At 38.2% G+C, this 18,271-nt stretch overlaps 1 long non-coding RNA gene across 2 annotated transcripts; it reads right to left on the minus strand.

Moving 5' to 3' along the window:
* Positions 1-9,944: 9,944 nt before the first annotated feature.
* LOC121743546 lies at positions 9,945-12,138 on the minus strand. Of its 2 annotated transcripts, XR_006038291.1 has the most exons (3): positions 11,893-12,138; positions 11,063-11,151; positions 9,945-10,197 (listed from the first exon to the last, which is right to left on the minus strand). It is a non-coding gene; the product is annotated as an uncharacterized LOC121743546 (long non-coding RNA). The 2 variants fall into 2 exon arrangements; XR_006038290.1 differs by lacking the exon at positions 11,893-12,138 and having other exon boundaries at positions 11,063-11,479.
* Between the last annotated feature and the right edge of the window lie 6,133 nt (positions 12,139-18,271).

Raw genomic sequence — 18,271 nt, forward strand, 5'->3', positions numbered from 1 at the left:
ATAATAACCTTTAAGAAAATCTATCGAACGTCTATGTCTCATATTCAACTCCTTCTAACTCATCAAATATTTCAATCTGTCATGATCGACCGAAATTCAAAAAGTCTCTCCATGTAGATAAGGATGCCAAATCTTCAAAACAATATAATGCTACTAATTCCAAATCATGAACATAATAAGAAATTCTATATACTCGTGATTGTCATGACACATAAGTAGTAAACTTTCCATTTTGCATCAAAAGATAACCAAATTCTTGTTGCAAAGCATTACTGTAGATAACATAAGATCATGTACGTATGGAAGTTGTCAATATAGGTGACATAGTCAATCGATGATTCAACTAATCAAAACTGTTTTGACATGCTTCACTCCATATAAGAGAAGAACTCTTCCGTAATAACATCTTCATCAATTCAACCATAATCAAGAATCATTTCCAGTTGACAAATACTTTAATACTCTGTATATCCATTTCTATTCTTCAACCTGATACCATGTGTCCCAATAATACCACATGATCTAGCTAGACTCACACTTACCCAACCTTGCACTAAGTTGTTTATCTCGCAAAACTTGTAATAGTGACTGCAAGTGATTAACATGCTCATCTGTACTTCGTGAAATATACTAGTAAGTCAATAAAAATAATCACTAAGTGATATAGGAATGGTTGAGAGACTTTGTTCATCAATGCCATAAATAATTGTAGGTGCAATAGTTAATTTGAAAGGCATAACCAAAACTCATAATGGTCGTATCGAGTTTAAAATGGTGTCTCTGCAATATTCTCTTTAGCTATCTTCAACTGATGGTATCTTGATCGAAAATCAGTACTCGAAAACAGTTGCATACCTTGAAATTGATCAAATAAGTCTCTCTTTACTTCATCATCACAATACACTTCTTGCATATATTTATCATTAAATTCTCTAGAAAAATCATCTGAACTTAGTACCAAAGATTGTATAATAGCTTATGGGACTGTTTCTCACCAATAGTAAGTATTGCTTCAAAGAAGAGACACAGTATAATCAAAACGCTCATCTGATATACAACTCATCCGATTGAACACATGTTCTATCTTTTTCAACCATATCTTGGCCTCGGTCGGATCAGTAGTCTCATAAAGTCAACAATTCCATTTTTCGGTGCCATTTAATGTTTCTACCTCTTTGACTCATCATTGGTCCATGTATTTCTTGGAAATCACCATATGATGCAATATGTATATGAGATGTTTCTATAATTAATTGATGATGCAGGGCGGCTGACCCTTCTCTCCTCAGTGAGATATGTTCAGGACAATACAAATACAAATGAAACTTATAACATAAATGTATCATATGATATTCATAAATACTATGTCCCAGCGGGATTCTATCCCCGCTCTGATACCACCTTAAACTGTCACACCTCAACCCCTCTGACGTATACTCTTATAATAAATAAATCCCTTATCATAAAAGCAATTAATACCCTTTGTCTAATTCATAGAACACCTATATTATATAAGTTCAAACCAACACTTATCCGATACATATTTCAAAATATCCTGTAAAGTAGTGGGACCCTCTCACCACTCTATATACTATACATTTATCTACATGCAAAATGATGAGGAGGAGAAGGTTGCCAATATGCGTCAGCCGCCGAACCTGATAACATGTGGAGTTCCTATGACTCACGTCAGTCAAAACATTACTGCTATCTTATTCCTGAAAAATTTAGTGGTTTAAATGAGCCACAACTCAGTATATATAAATTTTCACCTTCAATCTCTCATGATACAAACATCAAGCATATTCTTTTATCAATACATATAATAGAAACAATATATAACATAATTTAAAAACAAACCATTTCATATTCATATGCATATGCCACTCTATTCAGTTTATTATTCTGTAACAGTCAAGTCTGGTATCTGCCCGGGATTCCTCTATGACCTGAAGGTCTCTCTGAAATTGGACTCATATGTGCCTCTGTATTTGACCCGAAGGTCCCTCTAAAATTTCAGATCCAGTACAAGGCTGTCACAAATCCTCTTTAATCACATGATTCATGTACTTTCAATACCATATGTAAAACATCAATTTCATATTTTTATCATATAATCCATTTACAACATCACACCAATCACATATCCATATCATATTCCACCATCTATATCAAATAATTCATAATCATATCAATTTCACAATATATAATCCAATAATTCACTCCAATTCAACGTATAACAATCAATCACATAATAAATGTAAAACTAAAAGTATAATTTATACACACCTAGTTGTGAAGATAATCATCTATGACCCTCTGACGATTTCTTTCTCTCTTTTTTTTTTCTCTCCCTTCCCCTTGATAAAAGAACTAACTTTATAAAAACAACTTTTCCTCGATTTTTTAAGGCATAATAGTTCGAATAAGGCCACGTATATGTTATATCTTCAAAACCTATACAATTTGTTTAACTATTATTATAAGTTGCATGACTTGTATAAATGTGTTGCATGCAATCTTATAGTTTGACACTGTAACACCCCTTACTCGGTTAGTTTTAACCGAATAAGTGACGTTACCTTTCGGTACGATAGATAAACAAAACCTGTTTTTATTTTTTTCTCTCTTTTCTGCAACCACTCAACATACAACACTATCATAAAAGAAACTAAACCTGATAACACAACTGTTTAGTACTGTACATAACAAAACAACATTAACCTGTTTCGATAGATATTTATACAACTTCACTAGCAAAAAGAAGGTTATAACCTTACATTTCCAACTAACTACAAACAACCAAAAGTTAGCCTAAGCATGCCACGTGAGAACTCCAACTTTACCAGCAAAAAGGGAGGGTAGTGACTTGACACGTGCTGCTGCCAACTAGCGAGCTCACTCGCTTCTATACTCTGCAAGATGGAGAAGAAAGGGGGGTGAGCTTCGAAAAGCTCGTAGTGTAATCGCATTCCAGAATAAAACCTCTAAAACTTCAATCTATATCACTACCACAAGTAAACACTTTATTACCTGGAATGTCGTACAACACATATTCAATTTACATCGGCATCAATATACAAATTTAAAACAATATTACCAAATATTATCCTTACTAAAAGTTTGAATCAGTTAAGATCACATATATCACTTGCAAATAATCAACACATTCATCCTGTACAACAACATGATATAAACAAAGGATCCTGTCAGCAGTCACTTTCCTTCGTCAACATAATTATACTATAAGAAACATAACTATTTAAAGAATTCAAAGCACAACCATATTATTTCAAAAATAGAAAGTCACATTCAGCCCCCAAGTTATGCTTAGTGATGAACACGGGTACACGGACACTATCTGTAGCCCTATGAGGGCGTCTATCATGTAAGTCCGTATCGGACACTGTAATCTTCCAAATGGCCTATGCAAGACAACTGTCATATATTACCCATATAGGGTACATTTCAACAATCGATATATCATATAGATCATCGCTTCGGTTGTCCAGAAGACGAGTGATCAACATGTGTGCAGTACTGCTGTCCTATGGCATGCCAACTATACCCTGTGGTTCACTCAAGCAATGGGGCACAACGCAACTATTTCACATCAACTTTCACATTATTCAACACATATAGCTATTTACATCACTTGGAAGTATACAAAATCCACACAATCATTTTTAAGTTCTATGGCATAAGCATACGAATCACACAACCAAATAGTAACATTTATCGAAGTTAAAGGAATTAAATTCTAGAACACGCGTACACTACCTGTACACGTCAAAAAAAACGCTATTACTGGCTTAGTCAACCAGGGAGGTGCTCCTTTCCCTTATTGCTTGTGCTTGCACCGTGTTCACCTAGGTTTAAAATAGCCACATATACACTTCATAAATAAACACTTAAAGCACAAATATGTAAGCCAAAATATCACATCTATCTATCTCCCTTTTAGCATAAAAACCTTTATTCTCAACTTTTAAAGCTTTAGAAAAATATTGACTGCATTACATCAACTTCATATAATAAACTGACTTAGCTCGGAGATAACTAGGGGTCGAGCCCTACACCAAAATAAACCTCTAGATGTCTATTTTAATTAAAAAAAAGGTTTTCCTCAAAATTCCAAGGAATTAGGGAGTTATGAACGTTTTACTACAGCCTGCCAGTTTGTGACAGATTCTGGCGACGGTTTAGCATGAATTTTTAAAAATATCAAACGTTGACGAAACGATCTGAAATTTTGCAGACATCTTACCAAGACCTTATAGTATGCACTAAAATTTTTAGAACATAAATTATATCATGTTAAAGTGGCCGAAACTGACCAGTACAGTAGCCTCAGAACAGTCTACAAACAAGCTATTTCTCCAACAAAAGAACTCCCAAAACAAATCAGATTTTTCCTATCACTTTCATGCTTAAATATTATATCCTACTTCCAATTGCATAGTTCAATAGCCAAATTACACCAAAGCATCAAACAACAAAATTCCCAAATCTATGAACCCTAATTTTCGACCAAACAACAAGATTCACATCAAAATAACATCACTACTATACTTAGAAATATGATTGAAGAGGTTATGGAGGAAGCTAACCTCTAAATTCAACAATTTTCCAAAGATTAGTGGAAGTGGGTTTGCAACCTAAGCTCCAAAATTGAGGGGAAGAATGGGGAATTGAGAGCTTGGACTGATGGAGTGTATTACATGTTTCACGGTGGAGCGGCCGGAGGATTCGCGGTAGCTGATCGGAGGGAGTAGAGGGCTATTGAAAATTTACACAGAGATGAAGTTGGCATGGGCAGATGGAGAACGAAAAAAAAAAGAGAGAGAAGAAAGAAGAGGATGGGTATTATTTTTCCTATTTTCCTTTCCTTATTTTTTTCCTAATTCTCCACATGACACGTTTTTTTCCTACTAACTTACTCATCAACTTCATATTCTTTTTCTTTCTTCTTTTTCTTTATTTCATTCTTTTTCCTAAATTTCCAAAAAAAATCCTATATTTATCTCTTCTATTTATAACAAAAACATATGCAAATAAAACCACTAACTAAACTATAAATTCTAATCTCTAATTCCTAATTCTTCTAAGGTTGGGATATTACAACACTCCCCCACTTAGGAAATTTCGTCCTCGAAATTGATACCTGATTCAAAAAGGTAGGGGTATTGCTGTCTCATCGTATCTTCCGGCTCCCATGTAGCTTCTTCTATTTTATGACTTCGCCACAATACTTTAACAAGCGCTATTCTTTTGTTTCTAAGCTCTTTCACCTCTCTTGCTAAAATCTGAACCGACTCTTCCTCGTATGTCAAGTCTGGTTGTATTTCAATCGATTCAGCTTGGATAACATGAGAAGGATCTGATCTATATCTTCTCAACATTGAAACATGGAACACATTATGTATCTTTTCTAGATCAGGTGGTAATGCAAGTCGATATGCTACTGGACCAACACGTTCTAAAATCTCATAAGGGCCAATAAATCTCGGACTCAACTTTCCTTTCTTGCCAAATCTGAGCACTTTCTTCCAAGGAGACACTTTTAAAAATACTTTGTCACCAATACAAAACTCAATGTGTTTCCTCTTTAAATCTGCATATGATTTCTGTCTATCAGACGCTTCCTTCAATCGACTTCTTATCAATCGGACCTTTTCTTCCGTCTCTTGTATAATTTCAGGACCCACAATCTTATTCTCACTCAGCTCTGTCCAACATAGCGGTGTTCGACATTTACGACCATAAAGTGCTTCATACGGAGCCATCTGAATACTGGAATGGTAACTGTTGTTATATGCAAATTCTACCAACGGCAAATATTTTTCCCAACTACCTTCAAAGTTGATGACGCAACTTCTCAACATATCTTCTAGAATCTGTATTACTCGTTCAGATTGACCATCTGTCTGTGGATGAAAAGCTGTACTAAGGTGTAGTCGAGAACCCAAGGCTTCTTGAAATTTATTCCAGAATCTCGAAGTGAATCGAGGATCTCTATCAGATATTATCGAGCTTGGCACTCCATGTAATCTCACAATTTCACAAATGTACAACTCAGCCAACTTTTCTAGTGAATAATCAGTTCTTACCGCAAGAAAATGAGCTGATTTGGTCAACCGATCAACAATTACCCAAACTGAATCTTTCTTCCGAGGTGATAAAGGCAATCCTACAACAAAATCCATCGTAATTCTATCCCACTTCCATTCTGGTATAGTGATTGATTGTAATAAACCGGACGGAACTTGATGTTCAGCTTTGACTTGTTGACATGTTAAGCACCTTGCCACATATTCTGTAATATCTCTCTTCATACCATGCCACCAATAGAATTCCCTCAAGTCACGATACATTTTATTACCTCCGGGATGCATAGAATATAAACTGTTGTGCGCTTCTTGGAGTATATCGTCCTTCAACTCTTTGTCATCTGGCACATACAATCTTCCTTTGAAATATAAATATCCATCGGGACTTTGATCGAATCCATGTGTCTTACCTTGAGAGATCTGATCAAACTTAATCTTCACTTTATCATCATTCTTTTGAGAATCTTTAACTCGCTGAATCAGTGTCGATCTCACTCTTAGTTCTGCCACAAGATTTCCATCATCAGATATTTCCAGTCGTGCATTCATCGCTCTCAAAGCTGCAATTGATTTTCTGCTGAGTGCGTCTGCCACAACATTCGCTTTACCTGGATGATAATCGATCACACAATCATAATCTTTAAGTAACTCTACCCATCTTCTCTGCCTCAAATTAAGTTCTTTTTGTGTAAGTAGATACTTAAGACTCTTATGATCTGTGTAGATATAAGTGTCTCCAAATCTTCAAGGCAAATACAATGGCTGCCAGCTCTAGATCATGTGTAGGATAATTTCTCTCATGTGTTTTCAACTGCCTGGAAGCATAAGCAACTACCTTGCCTTCTTGCATCAATACACAGCCTAAACCATTATGTGATGCATCACTAAATATAGTGTACTCCTTTCCCGATTCAGGTTGAATTAGCACTGGTGCTTCTGTTAAAATCGTCTTTAGTTTTTCAAAACTTATCTGACATTCTTCACTCCAGTTAAACGACACCTTCTTCTGAAGTAGAGTAGTAATTGGCTTTGCTATAACAGAAAATCCCTTCACAAACCTGCGATAATAACCCGCTAAGCCCAGAAAACTGCGAACTTCTGAAACATTTTTCGGAGGTTTCCACTGTACCACTGCTTCAATCTTCTTCGGATCCACTCGAATTCCCTCTGCTGATATAACATGACCCAGAAAAGCTACTTCCATAAGCCAGAACTCACACTTACTGAGCTTTGCGTACAACTGCTTATCTCTCAATACTCGCAAGACTGTTCTCAGATGTCGTTCATGATCATCCCTGGTTTTAGAATACACAAGTATGTCATCAATAAACACAATTACAAACTGATCAAGGTATGGTTGAAAAACCCGATTCATCAAGTCCATAAAAGCAGCTGGGGCATTCGTCAACCCAAAAGGCATAACTTTGAATTCATAATGGCCATAACGAGTTCTGAAAGCCGTTTTAAACACATCATCATCTTTCACCTTCAACTGGTAATAACCTGATCGTAGATCAATCTTCGAAAATATGCTTGCTCCCTTCAGTTGATCAAATAAATCATCAATTCTAGGCAAAGGATATTTGTTTTTAACAGTTACCTTATTCAACTGTCGATAATCAATACATAATCTGAATGATCCATCTTTCTTTTTCACAAACAACACTGGCGCTCCCCAAGGTGATACACTCGGCCGTATAAACCCTCGATCAAGTAATTCTTGAAGCTGAGCTTTCAACTCTTTCAATTCTGTTGGAGCCATTCTATAAGGAGCCATTGATATCGGTGTGGTGCCTGGTATAACCTCAATAGCAAATTCAACCTCGCGTTCTGGTGGCAAACCTGGTAACTCTTCAGGAAACACATCAGGATATTCTGACACTATAGGTATATCAGTTAACTTCGGATCCTCTGCTCGTGTATCTAGAGTATAGGCTAAATATGCCTCACAACCCTTTCTCACCAGCTTACGAGCCGTAGTAGCAGAAATCACATTATCAAGGTAGTCTGATCTCTCACCAACCACTATCACCTCATGGCCATCTAGTGTGTATAATATTATTCTCTTCTTACCGCAATCAACTAGAGCACGGTGAATATATAACCAATCCATTCCCAAAATAATGTCAAATTCACGAAACGGTAACTCCATCAGGTTGGCTAAAAAGAGGCATCCTTGAACACTTAGAGGACAATTTCTATAAACTCGATTCACTACCACACTCATACCCAGGGGATTTGACACTAAGATATCATATTTAGTCTTTTCTAAGGGTAAACTATGTTCTTCTATGAGCTTATCACAAATATATGAATGAGTAGAACCGGGATCAATCAAAGCAATAACAGACATATCAAATAATGTAAAAGTACCAAGTATAACATCAGGAGCATCAGAATCCTCGCGAGTCCGCATAGCATAAGCACGTGAAGGAGCTCTCGATGCTGGCCTCTGTATGGGCTCAGATGCTGATCTCTGTCCTCGTGCTGCTCCAAACCCCCTTCCGGTTCCACGACCTTGTTGCACCCCTGGCGCCGATCTAGTCTCAGAAGATACTTGTCCCCTCGGACACTCTCTGTAGTAATGATCCTTAGATCCACATAAGAAGCACGTCCCTAGCAATTTTCGGCATTCACCATGGTGAGGTCTTCCACAATGTTGGCACATCGGTACTCTGTCTGATCCTCCAGTACTAGCCATTGAAGTTGCATGTTGCCTTGGCCTAAACTCTGAAATTTGGCTTGGTCTTTGGCCTTGGAATCGACTAGGCACTGAACTCCTGTTACCTCTAAAGTCTCTGAATCTTTTCCCCGAGAATCGAGAAGGCGAGTGAGATGATTCTGCTGGCCGTTTCTCTTGATTCATAGAGCCCTCTTCAACTTTCTCAGTAACTTTAAGTTGTTCAAGGGTCCGGGCAGCGTGTGATAACTTTGTCAAATCTGATGTCTCCAATCCAACTAGCCCAGCCTGGATAATACTCCTCAAACCCCTCCTGAACTTCCGACACATATCCACATCTGAATAATTTACCTCTGGTGCATATCTCGAAAGACGTCGGAACTCAATCTCGTACTGTTGAACAGTCCTTCTACCTTGAACTAACTGTAGAAATTCTTGTCGTCGGTCCTCTATGTACTGCTCTCCAACATAGCATTCACGAAATTTATTAAGAAAGAAATCCCACGTCAACATGTCTGGAAGAGTAGCACGAGCCACACTGACCCACCACCTGTGAGCCTCCTCTTTCAAAAGTGCAGTTGCACCCTGTAACTTTTCATCTGATGTACAAGTCATGCAGCCGAATATTCGCTCTAACTGTTCCAACCAATACTCAGCCTTGGTTGGATTATCATCTAGTTTACCTCTGAATTCTTCAGCATGATATTCATTCATCTGTTTAAGGATGGAAGATTGACTTGGTGGCACATTCCTAGCAATCTGTTGCATTGCAGTTGCCATAGTGTGTAATATATCATCCTGCCCCACCATAGGAGCAGCAACATCGGCTAAAGGAACCCCCTCAGACTCAGAATCAGAAGAAACTTAAAAAGGACTAGAGGCTTCTTCACCTGACATCTCGATCCTGATTAAAATGGCAGCGGTGTCAAGTCACAGACATTTCAAACCTATGTGGCATGCTTCTATACATATTAAAGACTCAACTAAAGCCCGAGAATCACTTAAATCTGGGCTCTGATACCAAACATGTAACACCCCTTACTCGGTTAGTTTTAACCGAATAAGTGACGTTACCTTTCGGTACGATAGATAAACAAAACCTGTTTTTATTTTTTTCTCTCTTTTCTGCAACCACTCAACATACAACACTATCATAAAAGAAACTAAACCTGATAACACAACTGTTTACTACTGTACATAACAAAACAACATTAACCTGTTTCGATAGATATTTATACAACTTCACTAGCAAAAAGAAGGTTATAACCTTACATTTCCAACTAACTACAAACAACCAAAAGTTAGCCTAAGCATGCCACGTGAGAACTCCAACTTTACCAGCAAAAAGGGAGGGTAGTGACTTGACACGTGCTGCTGCCAACTAGCGAGCTCACTCGCTTCTATACTCTGCAAGATGGAGAAGAAAGGGGGGTGAGCTTCGAAAAGCTCGTAGTGTAATCGCATTCCAGAATAAAACCTCTAAAACTTCAATCTATATCACTACCACAAGTAAACACTTTATTACCTGGAATGTCGTACAACACATATTCAATTTACATCGGCATCAATATACAAATTTAAAACAATATTACCAAATATTATCCTTACTAAAAGTTTGAATCAGTTAAGATCACATATATCACTTGCAAATAATCAACACATTCATCCTGTACAACAACATGATATAAACAAAGGATCCTGTCAGCAGTCACTTTCCTTCGTCAACATAATTATACTATAAGAAACATAACTATTTAAAGAATTCAAAGCACAACCATATTATTTCAAAAATAGAAAGTCACATTCAGCCCCCAAGTTATGCTTAGTGATGAACACGGGTACACGGACACTATCTGTAGCCCTATGAGGGCGTCTATCATGTAAGTCCGTATCGGACACTGTAATCTTCCAAATGGCCTATGCAAGACAACTGTCATATATTACCCATATAGGGTACATTTCAACAATCGATATATCATATAGATCATCGCTTCGGTTGTCCAGAAGACGAGTGATCAACATGTGTGCAGTACTGCTGTCCTATGGCATGCCAACTATACCCTGTGGTTCACTCAAGCAATGGGGCACAACGCAACTATTTCACATCAACTTTCACATTATTCAACACATATAGCTATTTACATCACTTGGAAGTATACAAAATCCACACAATCATTTTTAAGTTCTATGGCATAAGCATACGAATCACACAACCAAATAGTAACATTTATCGAAGTTAAAGGAATTAAATTCTAGAACACGCGTACACTACCTGTACACGTCAAAAAAAACGCTATTACTGGCTTAGTCAACCAGGGAGGTGCTCCTTTCCCTTATTGCTTGTGCTTGCACCGTGTTCACCTAGGTTTAAAATAGCCACATATACACTTCATAAATAAACACTTAAAGCACAAATATGTAAGCCAAAATATCACATCTATCTATCTCCCTTTTAGCATAAAAACCTTTATTCTCAACTTTTAAAGCTTTAGAAAAATATTGACTGCATTACATCAACTTCATATAATAAACTGACTTAGCTCGGAGATAACTAGGGGTCGAGCCCTACACCAAAATAAACCTCTAGATGTCTATTTTAATTACAAAAAAGGTTTTCCTCAAAATTCCAAGGAATTAGGGAGTTATGAACGTTTTACTACAGCCTGCCAGTTTGTGACAGATTCTGGCGACGGTTTAGCACGAATTTTTAAAAATATCAAACGTTGACGAAACGATCTGAAATTTTGCAGACATCTTACCAAGACCTTATAGTATGCATTAAAATTTTTAGAACATAAATTATATCATGTTAACGTGGCCGAAACTGACCAGTACAGTAGCCTCAGAACAGTCTACAAACAAGCTATTTCTCCAACAAAAGAACTCCCAAAACAAATCAGATTTTTCCTATCACTTTCATGCTTAAATATTATATCCTACTTCCAATTGCATAGTTCAATAGCCAAATTACACCAAAGCATCAAACAACAAAATTCCCAAATCTATGAACCCTAATTTTCGACCAAACAACAAGATTCACATCAAAATAACATCACTACTATACTTAGAAATATGATTGAAGAGGTTATGGAGGAAGCTAACCTCTAAATTCAATAATTTTCCAAAGATTAGTGGAAGTGGGTTTGCAACCTAAGCTCCAAAATTGAGGGGAAGAATGGGGAATTGAGAGCTTGGACTGATGGAGTGTATTACATGTTTCACGGTGGAGCGGCCGGAGGATTCGCGGTAGCTGATCGGAGGGAGTAGAGGGCTATTGAAAATTTACACAGAGATGAAGTTGGCATGGGCAGATGGAGAACGAAAAAAAAAAGAGAGAGAAGAAAGAAGAGGATGGGTATTATTTTTCCTATTTTCCTTTCCTTATTTTTTTCCTAATTCTCCACATGACACGTTTTTTTCCTACTAACTTACTCATCAACTTCATATTCTTTTTCTTTCTTCTTTTTCTTTATTTCATTCTTTTTCCTAAATTTCCAAAAAAAATCCTATATTTATCTCTTCTATTTATAACAAAAACATATGCAAATAAAACCACTAACTAAACTATAAATTCTAATCTCTAATTCCTAATTCTTCTAAGGTTGGGATATTACAGACACGTAGAAGTATATTATCTAATATTAAATTGATACAACATTATCCCTTTCCTATAGGATAGTGTGTATTAGCGTGTGAGATACAATTATGAGATTAACTACATGTGTATATATTTCATGCACAGTACTCTACTTATTTATATGTATTCCATGCATGCACAATCACTTAATCTACTAAACTATACATATATTACATATAATTAAGCTAACTTAAATAGCTAACTAACTACATATTTATGTTTCATTAATTAATATATATATACATACTTAACTATATTAATTTCCCCTTTATAAATCAAACATCATCTTTTATTTCCATTTCTATAATACAAATAACAATATACATATGCAAAGATAATCAACTATGCTAATATGCAAAATAATGCATGTTTCGGGTTAGGGATGTCACACTGAAAGAGCGCCAAAACCTCTCTTTGTTTCGGGGATAGGAAGGAGCCGAAACGATGGGATCGGAGGCGCCGCGGCTGCTGCCAGAATGGGCATTGATGAAGCCGGTCGTGGCCCTGTGTTAGGTACTCTCAATTTCCCGCTCCGCTTTCTCATTTCATATCTAATTTGAACCGGAAATCCGTCTTTTTATTTTCTAGGTCCAACGGTGAAAGGTCTCAGGATGCGTAGGTGTCGTTCAAGCAAGGATTTATCCTACTGGTCAGGATAGAGATCCTAACTAAGCCTAGACCCTGGTTTCAAAGATTCCTCAACCCACTCCTACTGATCAGTATAGTGGTGGTAAGGGTCGAATCCCACAGAGATGGTGCGTTAAAACTATTGTGGTGATATTCTGGATGGTTTGGTTAGCTACCACGCTCGGGTTGAGTCTCTACCTAGGCAAGAACTTAAAGGTAATCTCCTACTGACTAGAATGGGGAAAGAAGTGTAGAGGTGCAGCTGTGTACGTGGAAATGGGGAGACATTTTTGTAACAGAAAATATTTAGAAGGCACGGGTTTCTATTTTGGGCTAGACAGAATATTCAGAGGGTAGTGGTGGTTATGGTGACTAGGCTGACAGATCTGCAGGGTACAAACTAAAGGTAAAGGACAAAAGGCAAAAAACATCTAAAAAGCAAAAGTGGTCCCCAACTATTGACATGGACATCATCTTCTTTAACAAACGTATCCAACATTCAGATAATAATTCCAGATTCAACACGGAAACACATATTATTAACTCGCGAACACAGATCCACAAATAAGAACACCAAATCTGAAATCAAAACACAGAAACTGCAACTCCGCATACTGGTCAACAGGAAAACGAAACGAACTCAAACTAGACTTCACATGCAGCGATTCACTCACGATCAAACAGTTCCACGTTTAACTAAAGGAATTGTGACGGAAACAAGGACCAGGAATTGTGACGGAAACAAGGACCAATAATTTCACGCTGAAAACAACCAGAAACACTAGATCTAAGCTAACTAGGCGGAATAGGAAGGAAAAGAAATCAACACAAATAACGAACGGAAATCAACTTCATAGCATAAACACGTTCGGATCTTCAATAAGTACTTCAAAAACAGGAAATATCTAAAAGCAACAAAGATCCAACGTAAAGAAAGCAAGTAAATTAAATTACGAAAGCGAATAAAAGTGTTTTGCCACTCCGGGCGATGGAATCTCTAACTACGGTCTTGCTGGCTGGAACGGACGATTTGGAACTCCAGGAACATCTAGATTCTTCAAGTGACCATGGCAGTGGCGAGGAACGAGATTCAGGACTGGGCTGAAGGACTGAACTCCGAGAGAATTCTACCTAAGAGTGATGATGATGAATAGTCTCCCCTTCTCTCTCTCCAAGTGGCTTCCTTTTATAGGGAGGCTTACCCTTGATTTTAGGGTAAAACCTTGCTGTGAGATGACTTCTTTGCCCTTAATTGTGATTGATCAGTCCCAGCTATCCTCCTTCTCCATCTCGAGCCATTTTTGCATGTATACTGGTCAGTACGTAATCGTCCTGACGCCCTTTTCACTTGAAGTATCTGAAACTCTGCCTACTGGCTAGAACGCTTACCCTGCACGCTTAAGCAACTAATTTTGCAGATATAATTCAATTATGCACATCATACTGACCTGTAACCTAGGCCTAGAATACGACTTATCAAACTGCTCACACTTACCACATGCTTGTCCTCAAGCGTGAAGAACAAACAAAAAGGAATAAGTCGAATTCTAGCCTGGTTACTCCCCTGACCGACTCTATCCTACCCTAGACCCTAGACTACAACGACGCAAAGAAAAACACTTGAACAAACACAGAAAAACACACAAATAAGAATAAAAACTAAAACAAAAAGATTGGGCTATATTTTCAACCATCCCTTACCTCGGGATCCGGTGCAATCCGGCCTTAGACGGCCTTGAACTTCTGCCACCCTCCATTCCTTCCTGGTCAGTACATCCGTTTTCAAGATCGCCCAAACTCTCGGCTAAACACTAGATTCACTCGGTCTCTCATACCTCACCAGGAATGTTAGGACCGCATTCTCTCAATATGCTCAACCACACTTGCTTCGGACTTAGATCTCACGTGCAGCTACTGAAGGACTTAAAGGCTTGTAATGGGGCTATTGGGTTGCAGTATTTTGGGGTGGATGTTCCTAAGGTTCTAAGTTTTCAAAATTTCTATTTTATTGGTGCGGGGGAACTGTGTGCTGTAGGCTTCTGATCAGTTGCTTTTTAGCTGACACTTCTGGCTTGGGTCTCCAACTGTTCAGTACCATCTTGTGGCTTTGGCACCCTTATTCCTTCTCATTTTTGTGGTCAAGTTTCTGACCATTTTTCTCCACATTCTTCTCTCTCTTTTTTTTCTTTTGTGGCTTCGCCACCCTTATTCCTTCTTCTTCTCCCTTTTTTTTCTTTTTGTGGACCCGGGATAACTCCCTGATTGATTTTCTTCCAAACTTTCTTGCCCAGCTGGATTCTGCTTTCTTGTACATCTTTTTGGCCAGTAAGCTTCATTCGCCTCACGCCTTGCACACACACAGCCCCAGTGGCTAGGGGTATTTATCTGGGTAAAAGAGTTGGGAAAAGAGGTTCTAAGGGTGATTTTTTTTTATTGGGGGGTTTCCTACTGCCTTCAGTGTTTGCTACCCGTGGTCACTTCATCCTAGGCAATTTGTGGCAGCCCCTCTTTCTTTTCAATATATGTGGAAAGTGGTTCCACTTAAGGCTTATGACTCACATTTTTAAGAGGGCTTTCGCGTTTGGCTCTAAGTATGGGCTTTTCTCTCATACTCACATCATCTATCCTGACTAGGAGGTACTAGGGAGGGTGGTTTCGGTTTTCCAGCATGTCCTATCTCCCTCAATTCCCCTCACCGTCAGCTCAAGACGGTTGAGTTTTAAGCCCAATCAACACACAAAATAAAAAAAACTATACTTAACAGGACACTAACACAAGCACAAAGACTACACATATATACATACTCATCATACTGGTCATTGCGTCCCCCCTCCCACTTCACAAGTGTCTGCCCTCAGATAGGGCTGTGAAGTGGAAAAGGTAATGGCCAGTATGATGGACACATAGACAAACAGACAAAAATAACAAATTAAAACTAAAACTTCTCACACTTAGACTATGGAATAGGCTAAGTGGGAGAGTTTGAAAACCTAAACAGCAACCAACAAAACACATATATATACAAAACTCCTCACACTTAGGCCGTGCAATGGGCTAAGTGCGAGCTGGCATGCTTACGAAAAACAGAAAACACAAACACATGCGCCAAAAAGACAAACCCTTAACTTCTCACACATAGACTATAGAATAGGCTAAGTGTTATGAATGGGGTTTGCGCACAAACAAAAGTTATACTACCTAAACAAACAAAACACAATTAAAAACGAAAAGCAAAAAAACGAGAAAATAAAAAGAAAAACTAACTGGTCAGGTGGGGTGGTGGTCACTTGTTCCTCCTGCTCCTTCGTGGGGCAGGTTGTGGTGCAGGTGGTTCTTCCTGTTTCTCCTCATCAATCCCGGACTGTTTGTTCCCAGATTCCGCCGACTCTTCGGCATCTCCTTCCTCGTGTTCCGCCTCTAGTTCCTGCTCTGTTCCTTTCGTCTCGGTTAATACCTCCTCTGATACTCGTGGTTCATTAACTCGGCCGCCATGGCCCCTTGGTGCAACAGCTTGTTCCTTCCTCCGGCTTGTGACTTCATTCAATAACTCATCCATCACGGATGCCATTCTGCTGTCACGACCGCCCATACAAGGGGTACCACAAACGCGGCGATCGTGACCGACATGCATGGACAACAATTTAAAAGGACAACTTAATTAAACGATTTTGAGGTTATTTTTTTTTTTAAAGACATAAGGTAAGATACTACAAAAGGGGATAACGGAAAATTTGACTTAAGAAAAACACATCAATTAAGAACTAAAGTAAAACAAACATTTAACTTAAAAATCTCGAAGAGTACCATTTTAAAAAGAAACGTAATTACTAGTTTAAAACTCATCATCACCATACATGTTCAAACACAAAAACATAGAGGAAAGATTAAGTCATGAGTCATAGTTCAAATTATAGCAGCGGAAAATACGGTTTAAGGAGAGTCAAGGACGACGCCTATGTATGACGACACGACGCATCCTAAGTACTTAAGCCGGCTCAACATCCACCGCAACATCCCGCTCAACCTGCACATAAGAAAATAATATGCAGGGCTGAGTACTTGTTGTACTCAATGGGCTCATGCCGAAAACATTTTAATAAGTTATGTCATCCATACCAGTGATCTCGAGTTTTAAGTAGTAAGAATAATATCACGAGAAACACAAAAATATTCAAGTCTGGCCAGACAATTTATCTCCCCACTTTTCACATCAATCCATCAATCACATCACAGTGCGACGAAAGTGTGGCCACACTATTCGCCCACGAGACCGGCCGACTAGCAAAGACGGCTCACGATCCCACCAGTGTACACAGCCCGATAGGGTTTACGGCCCTACTCGGACCCGAATTCGTTTCACAATACAGCCATGTAGCCTAACGGAGTAAACTCATACGAACTAGGCATCAGGCACATAATCACAAAAACAAAACAGTTCATGGCATGACATAACAGTTAAACCACCCTTATATCTCCACATAATATTTTTCGAAAGAGTAAAGAGGTTGAAAAGAAAGCCCACCTCGTTCTCTTAACAATTCAATTCCAACTTATGCGACTTTCGTTCCTCGAGCTCACGTATACTCAATCACCCTTGCCAACGACAACACAATCAGTCTTTCATAAACGTATATTTTCGTGCATGTCCTATTGTTCCTTTTTATCGTTCTCTTACCCATCCCAACATTCATCAACACAAGAAAGACATGTCATAATACTTTTCTCAACGAGTCACATAAAATCACGTCATAGGATGCTTTCTCAAATCACACATGCATCATATAATTCATCAAGACTTAGCACAAATGATATTTTCGTAAAATAGCAAAACTGGCAGAACTGCGCGGTTGGTTTGTAAAAATCACCAAAAATTCACCCGACCTCATATGAAGCTGAAATTTGGTCACAACACAGTAGACACATTAAAGTTCATCCAGGTAAAGTTTCACGCTCAAATCATGTCGTTTGGTCAGTCAAAACACTAATACAACACTCTGGTCGGAACATAAAAATTCTGGCAGTTTTGCGCAGTTCATTTCAAAAATTCACCATAAATTCATACGATGCCCAAAAAGGCTGAAAATTTAACACAACACAGAAGACACTTCAAATTTGCATATAGTTCAAGAATCACATCGATCGGAGGTCATTTGGTCAGTCCAACAGAAAACGAAACTTTCTGGTCGGGAACACACGTTTCTGGCAAAATTGCGCAGT

The sequence above is a fragment of the Salvia splendens genome, chromosome 8 (genome assembly GCF_004379255.2).
Source record: "Salvia splendens isolate huo1 chromosome 8, SspV2, whole genome shotgun sequence".
Classification (NCBI taxonomy): domain Eukaryota; kingdom Viridiplantae; phylum Streptophyta; class Magnoliopsida; order Lamiales; family Lamiaceae; genus Salvia; species Salvia splendens.